The sequence below is a fragment of the Chiloscyllium punctatum genome, chromosome 49, assembly GCF_047496795.1.
Source record: "Chiloscyllium punctatum isolate Juve2018m chromosome 49, sChiPun1.3, whole genome shotgun sequence".
NCBI lineage: Eukaryota > Metazoa > Chordata > Chondrichthyes > Orectolobiformes > Hemiscylliidae > Chiloscyllium > Chiloscyllium punctatum.
Genome location: NC_092787.1, coordinates 11,393,724 through 11,409,907, shown reverse-complemented (window position 1 = coordinate 11,409,907; position 16,184 = coordinate 11,393,724). Strand labels below are relative to the sequence as shown.

Genomic DNA, 16,184 nt, shown 5'->3' with positions numbered 1-16,184 from the left:
ACAGCACAAAAGGAATTTTATGAAAAATAATAGAACTCGCACCTACAACTGACATTAACAGGTAGTTCTGTTGAAAAAAAAACATTTAGCTGCATATTCACTGCCCTATGTATGTGCTCAAAGTAACTACGTTAAGTGCTCTTGTTGTAGCGCTGCTGTTTTACTATTCTTTGCATTAAAAGATCGATGAATCCTAGTGAATTCTGTGAGAGATGAAGTGGATAAAAAATTGATGAAGCAGAAAAAATGCTAATGTAAGATTTAATTCCAGAAACTGGAAGCCATATTTGTTCACATTATTAAGTTCTCAGTGTTCAAGACACCAACGAATAAAAACTGGCATCTCACATGGTGACTAATGAGATCTACCAGTGAAATAACATAAGGGCTGACAGCCAGCTAGGCCAACTTGGCAGGTTCCAACCTAGGCATTGACGCATTCATCATCCACTAAACCAATCCACCATTTCTGCAATGCCATTTGTCATTAATTATGCTAATCAGCATACCATTACTCTCTGATGACATTGTAGCAGTTATTAGCTAGTTATGGCTTTCAAATGCGCAACTTATTGAGTATGCAAGAGATGTGCATACATTAGCCTACAGGGAAGAAGTGTCCAATTATAAAGAGAAGAAATTCTCTATTATCTTGCTCTAACAAACCAATTTAGCAATTATAGAAGCCTATGAACTCATATGGGTTTAAGAGCAAGAGCTTAGCATATGAAACAAGGGAACTTTGTTCATTATTATACTCATTCTGATGAAAGGAAATGAAGTGACAAAGCCTAACTCTGCGATTTTGTTAATTACAGGCTTATAACAAGAGGCACAATTATCAAGCAGCAGTGTTCCAATTCTCAAGAGCCCAAATTTCTTTCCACAAGTCTTACCAAACGGTTTTCATTTCTTCCACTGTAATTTTTTTAAAAATTGCTAATAGAAGAGTATTTTTAAAAAAAAACTGCCCTCAATTTTGCTGAAAGAGGAGACCATCTAAATAACGTTGTCTACAACAAATTAAGGATTTTAAAGTTAAATATGTGACAGTCACAATTATATTAGTAGAAACCAAGTTGAAGTCAATTGATTTTCGCCATATAACGAATGGGGTGGCAGGAGCTTTAAAGTACAAAGAAAAATTTCCGGCAAGAAAATTCTTTAACTCTATCATGATATGGTTTATCAGAAATAATGCTAGCTCTGAAGAGCTGTGGAGATTAGGTCAACAAATACAAGAGTCGAGGCCCTCATATGTATCCGAAGCACTATTTATAGATATATGCACATTATGTATGGAATTCATTTCGTACATAAAATTAATTGGTCTGCAGGTCCTCCTCTTACATGATATCACAACGTTATGACAGAAGCTATTCTGTGTTGAAAATGGGAATGCTTTTAACTCAATTCAGATTTCACTATTTCAGTACTGACTCGTATAAACACCTGACTAACTTTACATTTACATTTACTTCGCATTTATTCACTGAAACTAAATCAGTTTAGGTTATATGCATACATCTGCAGAAAAAGAACAAAGTTCCCTTTAAGAAAAGCATTGCAAATGGCAACATGGAAGCCATCAACAATCAACTAACTCCAGCTATATGTTCAGCCAGCATTTAAGATGATCTGTATTTCATCTAGATTCCAAGCAGAGGTTCCAGTCTTCCAATAATTTGACTAAATGGTCAAGCATAATCGACAGGTTTATCATTCAGGCTTTTTCACAAAAAAAATCACAAAATATAATTGTACTTTAACTGCATAAAAATCTAACCTAGACTAACAATACCTTTGTAAGAAGAAACAACAAAACTACATGGAGCTAAAATATCCCAATTTTCACGACAAATTCTGAAAAAGACTCACATACTGCATAGCAAAGCAATGCAATTTTAACCCTAATGTGCCATACCTTGATTGTATAGATACTGGCTGTTACTGTACAGATTTTAAATCAAATTCATGTTCCAAAACTTGTAACTACAAATCTATAAACCCTTATATTAAACCACCCTTCTCTTTATATGACATGCAATTTAATTTGTGAATATACAAAGCATTGTTAAACAAGCTCAGTTTTGTTCAGATTTTAAATAAAAAGAACTCTTGCTTATTTTACTTAACATACTGGTTGGAAGACAGCTCAAATGTCTTTGCACATTTCTAATAGTCCATTATTCAAATGTGTACAAAAAATATTTACAGCATAGCATCAGTTCCATTGAGTAAAAGATAAGCAAAAGGAGGAAAACAATTAAGCATTTAATAATTTAATTGAAGTCCACTTCTAAAGTCTGGAACCAAGGGAAAAATGCCCCTAAGCAGGCTTTCACTATTCACACAAGAAAATTATCACACTTTGAGTGTTCAATATGGATTATGTAATCATTAATACTGCTGGAGTAAATGGGCCTATTAAAAAATCTTCGAAAAAATTAAATGTCTGCACATAAATCTCTTTAAACTATATTTAATGGGTCTATTTAATCTGCATATTAAACACTAGATCAACAAGCCCCTAATGAGGCCTTTGGAAGAGGTTTCAGAGAAAAGTACCTTTCAATTCAATATTTTTGGGCTGAATTTTCCTGACATTTATAGTTTATCTTTGATAACAATATTACATTGATATATTTGTGGAGTTCCCACAATAACCATATTTCCATAAAAAGGCATGGATCACTGGGTCAATACACAACTTTGTTTTTAAAAACAATCTTGTTAGAAAACACCAATAAAATGCCCTGATCCATGTAGCATGGCTTTATTAAATGAGAATCTTGGCTACTGCAGTTCGTATCGCGACACAAAAATTTGTGACCCATTCAATAAAAACAAAGTTTGGAATTTAAACAATTTTAAATTAATTATAATTTCTTCTTACCTTGTTGCAATATTACTATAATAACACAACACATTCAAAGAAAGAGCTATTGGCATAAGGACGTTAATAACGTTCAATGAATAATTAGAACATGTAATTGCTTTAGTGACATAGAATGGCAAAATCACAATGATCCTCCTCACACATATTCTATTAAAAATGATCAAGAGACTTGCTTAGCCAACTGTTCAAATTGAAAGCACTTTTAATTCTAAAAGAAAACGCAAAGTGTAGAGCTACAGGGATAACTCCACATTGCCAATACTTTGCCCATATTATATCCAACGTGCCACAGAATCCACCCAAGCCCACAATCGCAAGGCCCAAACCATTTTCAAGGTTTAGCCTTTACTTCAATTCCACTGGTCAACTAAAGATATCATGAGAAAAATCAATAAAATTTCTAAAACAAAACCACTGATTTTAATATTACTAAATAAAGAACTAGAACTGCCTTTAATGAATGAAGAGAGTCAGGACAGGAGGACATGATTGGGCAAGGCTTGATAAATTTGAATTAACTGGATTTTGTCAGTGAAACCAGTTAACCAATAGTTATTGTCTGCTGCATCCTTAAATAGATTCTCCATAATAATTACCGTATTCACCAAGAGACTGAGCAGACATTGGCTGGTGTCTACAACACTGTATACTGATGAATATTTCTGTGATGTTCTTACTAAATAATAGTAAACCTTTCTTGCTGATTGGCTTAAAAAAAACAGGTTGACTGAAACATGCCTGGTTCTAAAGGTTCTGCAACATTAGCATGCTGCCTTGAAGCATCCTTTTTTTTTAAAAGATTCCTTACAGTGTGGAAACAGGCCCTTCGGCCCAACCAGTCCACACCGACCCTCCGAAGAGTAACCCACCCAGACCCATTTCCCTCTGACTAATGCACCTAAAACTATGGGCAACTTAGCCTGGCCAATCTACCTGACCTGCACTTCTTTGGACTGTAGGAGGAAACTAGAGCAACCGGAGGAAACCCACACAGACTCTGGGAGAATGTGCAAACCCCACACAGACAGTCGCCTGAGGCTGGAATCGAACCTGAGACCCTGGTGCTGTGAGACAGCATTGCTAGCCACTGTGCCACCCTAAGGTAGGGACAGTTTCCAAATTTGAAATATAGAAAGCAAGGCAGTAAAATTCAACTAGGTTGTTAATGTTACCACAATGCAAAGATAAGTGAAGAAGTTGCAACATAATGACTACATTTCACCCTAATGAAAACAGCATTGCTTAGGTAGGAAGGTGGGCAATGCTGAGTTGAGATCATGCTTTGATTAAACTATGTTTTGGCTGGTATTAGGTGTCATGGCCTAGAACAATAAAACTGCTTTGTTTAATTTGTTCATAGCATGTGGTCTGACTACTCTAGCATTTACTGCCTATCTGCCAATTACCCTGGAAAAGATGTCAGTGCATTGTCTACTTAAAGTGCTACAGTCCTTTGGATGTAGGGACACGCACTGTGTTGTTAGGAAGGGAGTGCCAGGTTACGGTGATGCATTGCTTGGAGAGAAATTCACAGATGGTAGTGTTCTGCTGGTTTTGCCTTTCTAGATAGTAAAAGTCATGGATTTAGAAGGTGCTGTTGGAGTGACTTACTGCAAGGAATCTTGTAGATGGTACTCAATGCTCCACTGTGAGTCAGTGGGAAAAAGATTAAAATGTTGAAGATGGTTGATAAGGTACCAATCAAGCAGGATAGCGTCGAGCTTCAAGTGTTGTTGGAGATGCATCCATTCAGGCAAGTGGATAGCACTTCATCACACTTCAGACTTAGACCTTATAGATACCAGACAGAAAGTAGGCAGATGGAGTGTGAGGTTCATCACAGAATTCCTCGTCTCTGACCTACTCTTGTAGCTCCCACAACAAAGTGAACATTTTAAGTTTTAGTGATCACCAATATTTCTCTTTGCCCATCTCAGGGTAACAGCATACCTACAATATTATTATACACTCTTCAACATTTTACATTGTTGAAATAAAAACTAATTCTATTACAACATATTTAATGCACCTGGGATTACAGCATGAAGTCTCAACCCAACAAGTCATAGTTTAGCACTCTCTCTTAATAAGAACATTCAATGTATAGAGACTTGGAAATTAAATGTTGCAATTTAATCATCAGTACCTTTAGAATAAATTAAATATCTCACAAAACTCATACTACTAATGATCACTGAACACAGCAACCACAACTAAATGGCCTCTCAAGTATGTAGAATTCATGACCACATAATTAAACCTTTAGATTTACTACTGTTATCTTAACAACTAAACTTAATATTATAAGGCACAAGAAAATGGCTAGAAAATCAGCAATGTTTTCAGCACTTGTCACAGTCATTTTGAACATGTTGCCCAATTTTCATTTTTCACATAGATCCCAAATCACTACTTTGACATTAAAAAAAACTCTGCACTCGAAACTACATATTTGTTTTGGAAAAAAAGTGGTACAAGTTTGGACTCTCAGCTGTGAATTTCCAATATAGCAAATTTCTGACTTCAACAGAAGAGGCAAGGTTCTTCCTCAAGAATTGAAGTGGTGGAGTTCTTGTTACAACATCTAAATCCTGGGCAAGAACTGCTTCTTTCCAATTCAATCCAACTTTCCAACTCTAGGCTACAGGCTACATATAAGTTAAGAGAACCTTAATGAAAGTAAAACAATTTTCCAACAAAACTCTGAAACAAGGCAATCTGGCCAGTCCCTGGCAGGAAAGTGATGTGTTGCTAAAAGGTTTCAAAAACAAAAAATGCTTCAAACTGGGGACTTCACTCATTTATATTTTACCCTGCCAACCCATTCTATGAAAAAGCCATAGAAATAATTCATTCCTAAATTAATAACTGTGTGTCCATTAACATCTCCAAGCTGGTTAAAACAAGATCAGCAGTTCATTCTATCACAGTTTGTTTTCTTTTAAAAATGTGCAAAATGTAAAAACTGACTGCAGTAGTATAGAAAATAGAACTGATCTCAGACAGTTAAGGAACCAGTAAGAGGCGGCACTTGGGTGAAAATTAAATTTGAAGTTACAGCAAATGATGTACCTTTGTAGGAGAGATAAAAGTGTATGCAAAAATTAATTTTATTTGAATTCTATCAAAATACCAAAACCAAACAGAGAGAAAAAAAATCAGCATGAGAAGTAATTTTGCATAATCAGAATGCACCATCTGGAACAATTAGCTGAATTCCTTCAATTCTGTGGAACTATGAAAATCAGTCATATCTTATTATTAAAGATCTGGAATTATACATGTAATAAATCCTCAAAAAAATGAAGCATGCCATTGCCTGTCAAGGCTATTTTTACTTCAACTACTGAAGAAAGCCTGATAAGCCTGAAAAGAAAAGATTAATATATGCAAATCACATCCTGCATTTAAAAGCCCACAACTGTCTACACTTTCTGTCCCTTATTGCTGCCTTTATGTTTTATTCATATAACAGCTCACCTGTCACTTCATAAGCTATAATATTATGGGGGTATTATTAAACAGCATAAAAGCAGTGCCTTAATTGGAAAGCTTCATTGCATTTTCCAATTATTTGGAGTAAATTAAAAGCAGATGCACATACTTTAATAAGGACTCTAATATTGGTTCCAGGAAATCAAAATTCATTGTCATCTTGCTGCTCTGATATTTTCCGAACTACCCTCAATTTTACTGGTTTAAAAGGAAAACCTGTCTACACAGTCTGTTAATTGTCAGTCATCTAACAGCTATTAAAATAATTGGATCTCATAGTAGGTTCCATCCACATTAAAAGCCACGATATGAATGCTCTGCAAGGTTCTTTTATGTAATAGTAAAAATCCTCAACTAAAGTTTTAGAAGCTAACGGTACTAATGCAACATTTTAAAAGTGTCAAGTTATTTGATTATTTTTTATTTAATCTAAATAGTTTGCAACAACAAATGGACAAGTATGAATCCACCCTGAAAACACTTTTACTCAATTTGGGAAAACGTATTTCATATGCGAAGCACATTTTCCTATACCCAAATTGGAGTATTGTGTTGTCTAAAGTTCGCTTTGGAAAAAGAGGCAAAAAAAACCCCAAAATACCTCACAAAGTGCATTTTCTCATGTTATGAGAAGTGTAAATTACTCCTTCAATTCAAAGAAGGAACAGAAAATGCAGCTACATTTTCATGTCAGTAACTGAGCGAAAACAATCTGATGATTCATGTTTTGAACTACCAAAGCTACTTGAGATCTCAAGATGAAACAAACCCCTTCTTGAAATATGCACTTTTATTCATTTCTTTCTCTTCTGTAACAAATTGTTTGATCTGAATGGTACTCCGTGCATCAAGTATAAATCAGCAATTTAGCAATCTTAGACTCACAGGAAACATTAATAAAGTAAACCATTTCAGAACACAACCGAAGGACATCCAAAAACCCAATGCTGAAACTTCAGCTTCAGTGTAATGCAGCACGAGCAAAGGATTGAACATTTTCTGATTGTGTCTTTAAAAGCCTTCATGGATTAAAACAAACAACTTTGTTCCATCTATCCCAAGGTTTTTGCTAGCAAGTAACTAAAATATGCATTTTATGATTTTCCGAACCGTCAAAAACACAATTTGTAGTACTCCACAAGATGTACTTGTCCATTATAAATCAATATGTATAATCTATTTGGAAGATTGCAATTCTGCTCAAAAAAAAAGTATGGTTATGAGATTGCATCATCATGATACATAACCATTTGTGGTGTTCACATAGTGAGGGTAATTTCTGGGGCTCATTAAGAGAAGGTAGAAATCAGACAGTAACAGAATGTACTGATTATTTTGAGCAGCATAGGCAGCAGGTTCAGAAGGAAGCCAGCCAATCTGGCAAACAGAGATTGAAATTTTCAAATGCCCACTGTAAAAGATTTGTAAAAGACAAGCATGGTTTTATCCTGATGCGCATGTAGACACATATGTCCTGTGGTTTAAGATGAGTAAGCAGCAATAATTAACTATGATATTCTTCTATCTTGGGAGAGCTAGTTTTGGGGAACTGATACATAGTACAGAAGAAAATCAGCAGTATATGCATTATTAAAGGATTAACCAGTGCAGCTCTGGTCTGCAGCTAAAGAGTTGAGGCTATGTGTTAACATAAGCGCAATTAGATTCAATTCAGCAAAAATTTAGAAAACATGCATACTTAAGTTTGCCACAACTAAAATGTGATCTAAAAAGTTCTGAAATCTTAATCTGTCTACAGCTCTGTCCAGAAAATGCACAATAAACACAATTTTCCTAATATAACACTAACATTATCATGTCTTATATAAGATGATCTAGTGTACACAACGTATTCATCCATCAGTACCTTCTCTAACAGCATTTTAATCAAGTTAAGGAGAACGGTTATCTTTGAAGGGAAAAAGAATGGAAGATACATTTGTGAGAATAATTACAGCTAGTGATGCACTGTGCCTTTCATAACCTGAATGTCACTTTTTTTTTATACCATCACAAAATCATCTACACAAACAGACACATCCTGAAAACTTTACATCTTGGAAACAGACTCTCACTTCTAAGTTTCTGCAATTCTGAAATGTTCTAATCCACAGCCTGACATGTGAACAGTAAGATCGGAGAATGCTAATCTCAATCCAACAGCACAAAGTTGCCTGTTAATCTTTCCTGCAGTGAGGGATGCTATTTTCTATTTTTACACAATTCAAAGTTACTACTTCTGTTTGACTATTACACAGGAACAATTATTTCTCCATTACTTCACTCGTAAAGTCCTTCATCTCCAGTATTGAGTAATAAAAGTGAGATATCAAGTGAACAAAGGCAAATAAAGCTTTCATTATTTCAAAGATATTCTAGAATTAGAAACAGTTAAATAAAAGCAGACAATATACATATACCTAAATATTCTATTGTACAATTACAGGATATGGAATTTCAGCTGGTTGCTTTGAACTTGTAAAACATATTCAAGAATTAAGTGTAACTCATCTCACAAAACACAAAATATTAAGCTTCAAAATTACATGCTAAATATTGCGACTTTAATTTCTCACTAGATTATTTTGTGCCAAAGGAGGACACATTGGATGGAAATGAACCTAAAAAGACAAAAATGCATCGCCCTACCACATGTTCAAAACTGTCATGTCCTGCATGATCTTTTTGAAAAAATACTGTATTTCCATTTACTGGTAGCGGACAGCAACTTTAGAAGACCACTGTTAGTGTTGGACATTGGGACTTCATAGTCTATTTATTCAAAAATTGAAAGGCAGCTCTAAGATCTACATTTCTCAAGTTTCTAGCAAAATCAAAATCAAAGAATAATTGGTGGAGAGCAATAATTTGCTACTTAAACATTACAGTCATAACAGTACTTGGAATAATAAATACGGTCACGTTCCAAGTTCTCATTAATTCAAATGAAAATTCTCTAATTAACATCTTCCGGCTGTTTCCATCAGTTTTTGTTTACTCCAGCACACTGTCTTTTCTCTCCCAATCTGTAGGAAACTTTGCCCTTGAATTCTTCTTAAAAGGCAGAGTGAATTTTTTATTTAAATTTAAGGTAGAGGTTCAAGTCAATAACCTCCCTTAACCACAATAAGCTCACTGACACTCTCAATTACCTTGGCTACAATTCCTCCCACCCCATTTCCTGCAGTATCTCTTTTCTGCACTCCCAGTTTCTCAGTACAGGTAGTTCTTCTATAACACGATGGTTGCATTCTTGTGCAACCCCGTGTTATAGAAAAGTCGCCCTTAAAATAGTGCTTAAAGTGTTGGCAATGTAATTCGATTACAACCAACACAGATTTTCAAAGTTTGCACTTGAGAAAAACAGTGTGAATCATATTATAGCAAATTTGTGTTAACAAAATGCATGTTATAGCAGAAGGACCTGTAATATGCCTTCTGATGAAAACCTTTCATAAGAGTTTCTCACAATTTATTTTTCCTTAGTTGAGGATCAGAGGACTATCGGTTGGCTGGAAATGGAAATGGGATTGAGACACGCTGTTCTCACAAAGATCCTCCTCCATGCCAGAACTAAACTGAGCTCCCCCTGTATTTAACACATATCCTGACAGTTTCCAACATTTAGCAAACATACTTCATTCTATCTACCATCACTTCTACTTCCTCCTCTGAGCATTCTAAAATGATTGTTCCTTCCCAGATATCTTGGTCAACTCAAAATATCCCAATATGTTCTTCATGGCCTGTTTACCAAAACAGTCAGGACCACAAGGATCGGTGCTGGGCCCACTGCTTTTTGTCATTTATATGAATCATTTAGATGTGAACATAGGAGGTATAGTTAGCGAGTTTGAGGAGTGGCAGATGAAGTTTAATTTAGATAAATAGGAGATACTGCATTATGGAAAACCAAATCAGAGCAAGACTTAAACACTTAATGGTGAGGTCCTAGAGAGTGTTGCTGAACAAAGAGACCTTGGAGTGCAGGTTCATAGATCCTTGAAAGTGGAGTCACAAGTAGATAGGATAGTGAAGGAGGCATTTGGTATGCTTTCCTTTATTGGTCAGAGCACGGAGTATAGGAGTTGGGAGGTCATGTTGCAGCTGTACAAGACATTGGTTAGGCCACTGTTGGAATATTGCATGCAATTCTGGTCTCCTTCCTATTAGAAGGATGTTGTGAAACTTGAAAGGGTTCAGAAAAGATTAGTGGGCGGCACGGTGGCACAGTGGTTAGCACTACTGCCTCATAGCGCCAGAGACCCAGGTTCAATTCCTGCCTCAGGCGACTGTCTGTGTGGAGTCTGCACATTTTCCCAGTGTCTGCGTGGGTTTCCTCCAGGTGCTCCGGTTTCCTCCCACAGTCCAAAAATGTGCAGGTTAGGTGAATTGGCTATGCTAAATTACTCGTAGTGTTAGGTGAAGCGGTAAATGTCGGGGAATGGGTCTGGGGGAGTTGCGCTTCAGCGGGTCAATGTGGACTTCTTGGGCCGAAGGGCCTGTTTCCATACTGTATGTAATCTAATTTACAAGGATGTTGCCAGGAATGGAGGATTTGAGCTACAGGCAGAGACTGAATAGATTGAGACTGTTTCCCTGGAGTGCTGGAAGTTTATCGAAGTTTATAAAATCATGAGGGGCATGGATAGGATAAATAGACAAAGTCTTTTTCCTGGGGTGGGGGAGTCCAGAACTAGAGGGCATAAAGTTAGGGTGAGAGGGGAAAAATTTAAAAGAGACCTAAGGGGCAACATTTTCATGCAGAAAGTCGTACGTGTATGGAATGAGCTCCAGAGGAAGTGGTGGAGACTGGTACTATTATGACATTTAAAAGACATCTAGATGAGTATATGAATAGGAAGGGTTTAGAAGGATTATGGGCCAAGTGCTGGCAAATTGGACTAGACTAGGTTAGGATATCTGGTTGGCATGTACAATGTGGACTGAAGGGCCTGTTTTCGTCCTATACATCTCTGTGACTCTAATTGCCAGCATTCTCACTGTCCAAGGTCCTGAAAATTCATTTCACTTCTATATTTACTTCTACATCTTTCAATGCAGTGCATTGTGCCTTTCATTTTTACACGTGGGTGGGTTGGGGAATGAATAACAAATACAGGTTGAGAGATATCTTTGCAGGAAGCCCTGACTTAGTTCAGAAATACAGCCTTTGGCTTTCAGTCACTGTATCATCTTAAATTCCCTCTCCACTCCACTTGGATTCATTAGCTCTTGGCGTCATGCTTTTATTTTTTATTAAATAAACAGGAGTGTAGAAGGCTGGCCAGCATTTATTGCTCATTCCTCGAGAAGGTGGTGAGCCGCCATCTTAAACCGCTTTAGTCCATATGATGTAGGTAGATCCACAATACTGTTAGGGAGGGAATTCCAGGATTTTGACCCATTGACAATGGCAAACTATTTCCAAGTCAGGATGGTGAGTGGGTTGGGGAGAACTTGCAGGCTGGTATTCCCATGTATCTACAACTCTTATCCTTCCAAATGGAAGTGGTCATGGGTTTGGAGGGTGCTGTCTGAGAACATTTGGAGAATTTCAGCAATGCATCTTGTTGTTAGTACACACCATTACTACTACTGAACATCGGTGCTGGAGGGGGTGGATATGGTGCCAATTAAGAAGGCCGCTTTGTCATGGTTTGTGTAAAGCTTCTTGAATATTGTTAGAGCTGCACTCCTCCAGGCAAATGTGGAGTATTTAATCACACTCCTTTTTATTTGCCTTGCAGATGTTGGAGTGGCTTTGGGGAGTCAGGAAGTGAGTTACTTACTGTAGTATTCCTAGCCTCTGACCTTCTCTTGTCGCCAGTGTATTTATACAATGAGTCCAGTTGAGCTTCTGATCAATGGTAGCCCCAGGACATTGATAGCAGAGATTCAATGATGGTAATGACCATTGACAGGTTATTGCTGAGCACGTGCTGCTTGATAGCACTGTTGATGACACTTTCCATCGCTTGATTGAGTGTAGACTGAAGGGGTGTTAACTGGCTGGTTTGGATTTGTCCTGCTTTTGGGTACAGAAAATACCTCGGCAATTTTCAACATAGCCCCAATCAAAAGAAGATCTGACTGTGACAATCTCAATCTCGTGATTGAGTTCCAATAATTTCAGATCATACTGCCTCTATTTTCTTTCTGAGCAACCACTGTTTGTATTGATTTAGCTTTTCCCACTTACACCACCTCTAGATTCCAGTTCAATTTTTTGTTCCTTTATTTATTTCATTATCACCTCCTTTGGACTTGCTCCATTACCCCTTTTATGATTGTATTTTTCCAGCCATTCACCTTAACACAGATTTTCCTTCCTTTTGTCATTTTCTCTTTGCCTTTTTAACAGGTTTTAACTGAGATAATTTCTTTCAAATTCTGAATCAAACTTCCAGCATCTGCAGCATTTAACTCAGTAGTCCTACCTTTTAGAGATCACTGATTACAAAAAAATCAGTGAGTCCAAAAATAGCTACGTAGCGGAAGCAGAAAGCTTTATTTGACAATGGGAAATAAATGTTCCCAAAGGATGCCACTTTGAGTTCCACAATTTAGTAGCAAAAGCTCCCTGGAGAGACCTTCCAGTGAAACTGGGCTATAGATTCAAAGACATTATGGACATGTATTTCCTAGCCATTTATAGATCCTATATAAACGTCTGTCCATGTATCTCAGATGAACCAGATTACTAGACTATTTTTTTAAACAAAGCAGTTTGGTGGCACAGTCACTTCAAGCACTTGCTCCAGTCCATGGTAATTCGAGACACAAATTCAGTGTCCACTGTTGATAAAATTATCACTTTTGAGCCATAGAGTTGTACAGTATGGAAACAGACCCTTCGGTCCAACCTATCCATACCAACCAGATATCCCAACCCAATCTAGTTCCACCTGCCAGCACCCAGCCCATATCCCTTCAAACCCTTCCCATTCATAGTCAAGTGCAGGATAATCATCTCTCCCTAAAGAAAGATTGAATACATTGTGGAGAATGGTCATCTCCAGCTGAGGTCATCATCCCAAGTTGGAACTTGAAGCAGACATTTTTCTTTTCATTAGAAACATTTTCATTCAAATCGGTAAGCTGAGAATGATGTGCAGGTGCAATCTACAGTAAATTCTCTTAATATGGTTTTTACATATGGGTTTCTGATAAAATATTTCTATGCACAAGCTAAACAATTTCAGCGATTTTCACATGGAAAGCTGTTTTTGATAGCCTACTGTTTAGCTGATAGTTTGCATAATTTTTTTTTAAGAATGGGTGTCTTTAACAAATTGACATATATTGAGCTCAACTCAGCAGTACAGAGGTTTATGTGTGTCATTTTGGGAGATTTTACAGTGGAGAATGCATTTCTTAATAAATTCCTTGAGCAATAATGCTTTAATGTCTCGTATTGATGGAGTATGAGACAGCTGTTACAGTTATTGGTTGTAAAAACCCGTTGAAACCAATATATGTTTGTGTCATTTTAGTCCTTTGAAAAATATGTAATTTATGGAGCAATAAAGTGGCTAATTATTTGTGCTGTAGAAGCTGTGGAAACATATACTACTCAAAACATTTACCGTAAAAAAAATCTGCAGTTTTTAATTAGTAACAGTATGCTGACCCTTCAATTAAAGAGCTACTAGTTGCATTAAAACTTCAATTATACAAGAGCTTTGAATGAAACTGGCAACTTGGCTCAAAAGGTGACTTAAAATATCAAATCAATGTTTACTGTGTGTTGCTACTCCATCTACTAATAAACCTAATCAGCACTGCCAAATTTGGGAACCATTGACCATTGTCCATAGCGAAGAGTGTTTGAATTAAGTCAGTTCATGCTGATATCATAGGAAAATTGATAATGTAATAGTGGAAACAGGGATAGCGGAATAGCATTCAGGATTCACTACCAAAAGAGATGTACGGCAGCTAAAAGGTAAGTCCACTTCTTCTGCTTATAGTAGCAATTCAGAGGAAAAAGACATGGTCTTAATAGTGATAATGAACAGACATTTTCTGCAACTGTTTTGAAATAGCTGCTCTCTGCAAATTAGCCTGTATAAGAATGCACATTTTAAGAACTTCATATGTGTCACTCTCAGCTGTTTATCGACCATTGTAGATTATGCATCAATGAAAAGTCTTGCCATTCTCAGAGGTATTTCCTGCGCAAAAGTCTGGAATAACCACAACCACTGAGAAAACGGCGGTTAGGTCTGAAGAAATTGGATGGGTATATGAATAGGAAGGGTTTGGAGGGATATGGGCCGGGTGCTGGCAGGTGGGACTAGATTGGGTTCGGAGATCTGGTCGGCATGGACGGGTTGGACCAAAGGGTCTGTTTCTATGCTGTACATCTCTATGACTCTAAATCCTATCATGAAGTCCTTTTACTCAGGTTGCTTTGAACCAACAATCTGATTCAGTGATTCTCAGAGACTTTATGGAACAGACTCAAACCTCTTTTCTCCTTATCTGAACATTCTTAGTTGTAGCTCTGCAAAAATACAAATAACCTTCATTTCCTTTTCTCCCCACCTCTCCATTTTCTCTCTTCAAGTCCTCCAATTCTATATGTTGCTCCCCTTCACTTCATTTGTTTTTTTGTTCTCCTTCAGTGTTGTTCTCTTTCATTCTCAGCTTTCATTTCTTAATTTCTCTTTTCTATTCTCCCTTTCTTCACTTTTTAACGTTCCTTACCTCTTTCAGTCCAAAAGAAAAGACCCTTTTTCCCTGCAGCATTGTAACTGTTATCAAGGAAATAGCATGAAGACAAAGGAGTAGGAGCCAGACATCATGTGTAGAGAGAAGCACGATATAATGTTCAGTGGAGAGTGATATTTTAATAAATAGTTTGGAATAAGGCTTTGATACAATTCAAGGGGCAGGGCTTCCACAAAGGAGACCAGAGGAACCCAAATAAAATCATTTCTTAAATTTTATCTGAGACTTTCAAGACTGATTGGACTATATTCACTTGCTATATGTGCAATTTAGGCTGCAGGCAGAAACTGCACACCAGGCAAGTTATAAATCGTCATCCTACTAGCTAAACAGTTCTGATACCACAGCTTAAAAAGCCTTTCAATTTATGAATTGATAATGCTTCTTTAAAAAGTGAGCAAGTCACAGTCAAAGAAGAAAAGGATTAGATCTAATTATATTAATTAGATGGTTATGGCAATACCTGGCATGAAAAGAACACAAACTAAAAGAGTTCTATCAATTTTTTTTCCAACTAAAAAACTCCACACCAGTTTGAAAACTATTGGCCTGTTCTTTCATGATACGATCCATGCCTCCTCGTAACAACAGAATTCCAAGCACAGCCTGAATCGAGAGGAGACAGATCCAAGGTTTCAATATTTTCCACTATGCCTGCCAATTAACAAATAATGCACAAACAGGAGAAGTGTCAAAATTCACATTTTTTTTGTTAATACATGACACTAGCTCCAACATCTGCAACAACCTAGAACCAAATGAATTTGACACATTCTATTCCAAATCCTGTTCCTGGTTTTGCTGTTGCGAGTGACTGAAGGCTTAATCAAGGGAGCAGGCAATTCATCAATCCCAACAAACCTGCTTCCTGATGCCTGACAGCACCCACATGTTTTTTCAAGAATAAACCTGCCCACCTGTCAACATCACCATAGTAACAAATATAAAACATATGATTAATGGTAAACCTGTTAATTTACAAAGTTTCAGCTATTAACAACCCCCCCACCCCTAGAAGTGAATGGAACCAGGACACTTATTAAAATCAAGTCAA

General features: G+C 36.9%; 1 protein-coding gene across 4 annotated transcripts in view; it reads right to left on the bottom strand.

Moving 5' to 3' along the window:
* Positions 1-16,184, bottom strand: part of mvb12ba (multivesicular body subunit 12Ba) — a 182,846-nt gene that overhangs the window by 68,064 nt on the left and 98,598 nt on the right. The window lies entirely within an intron of this gene.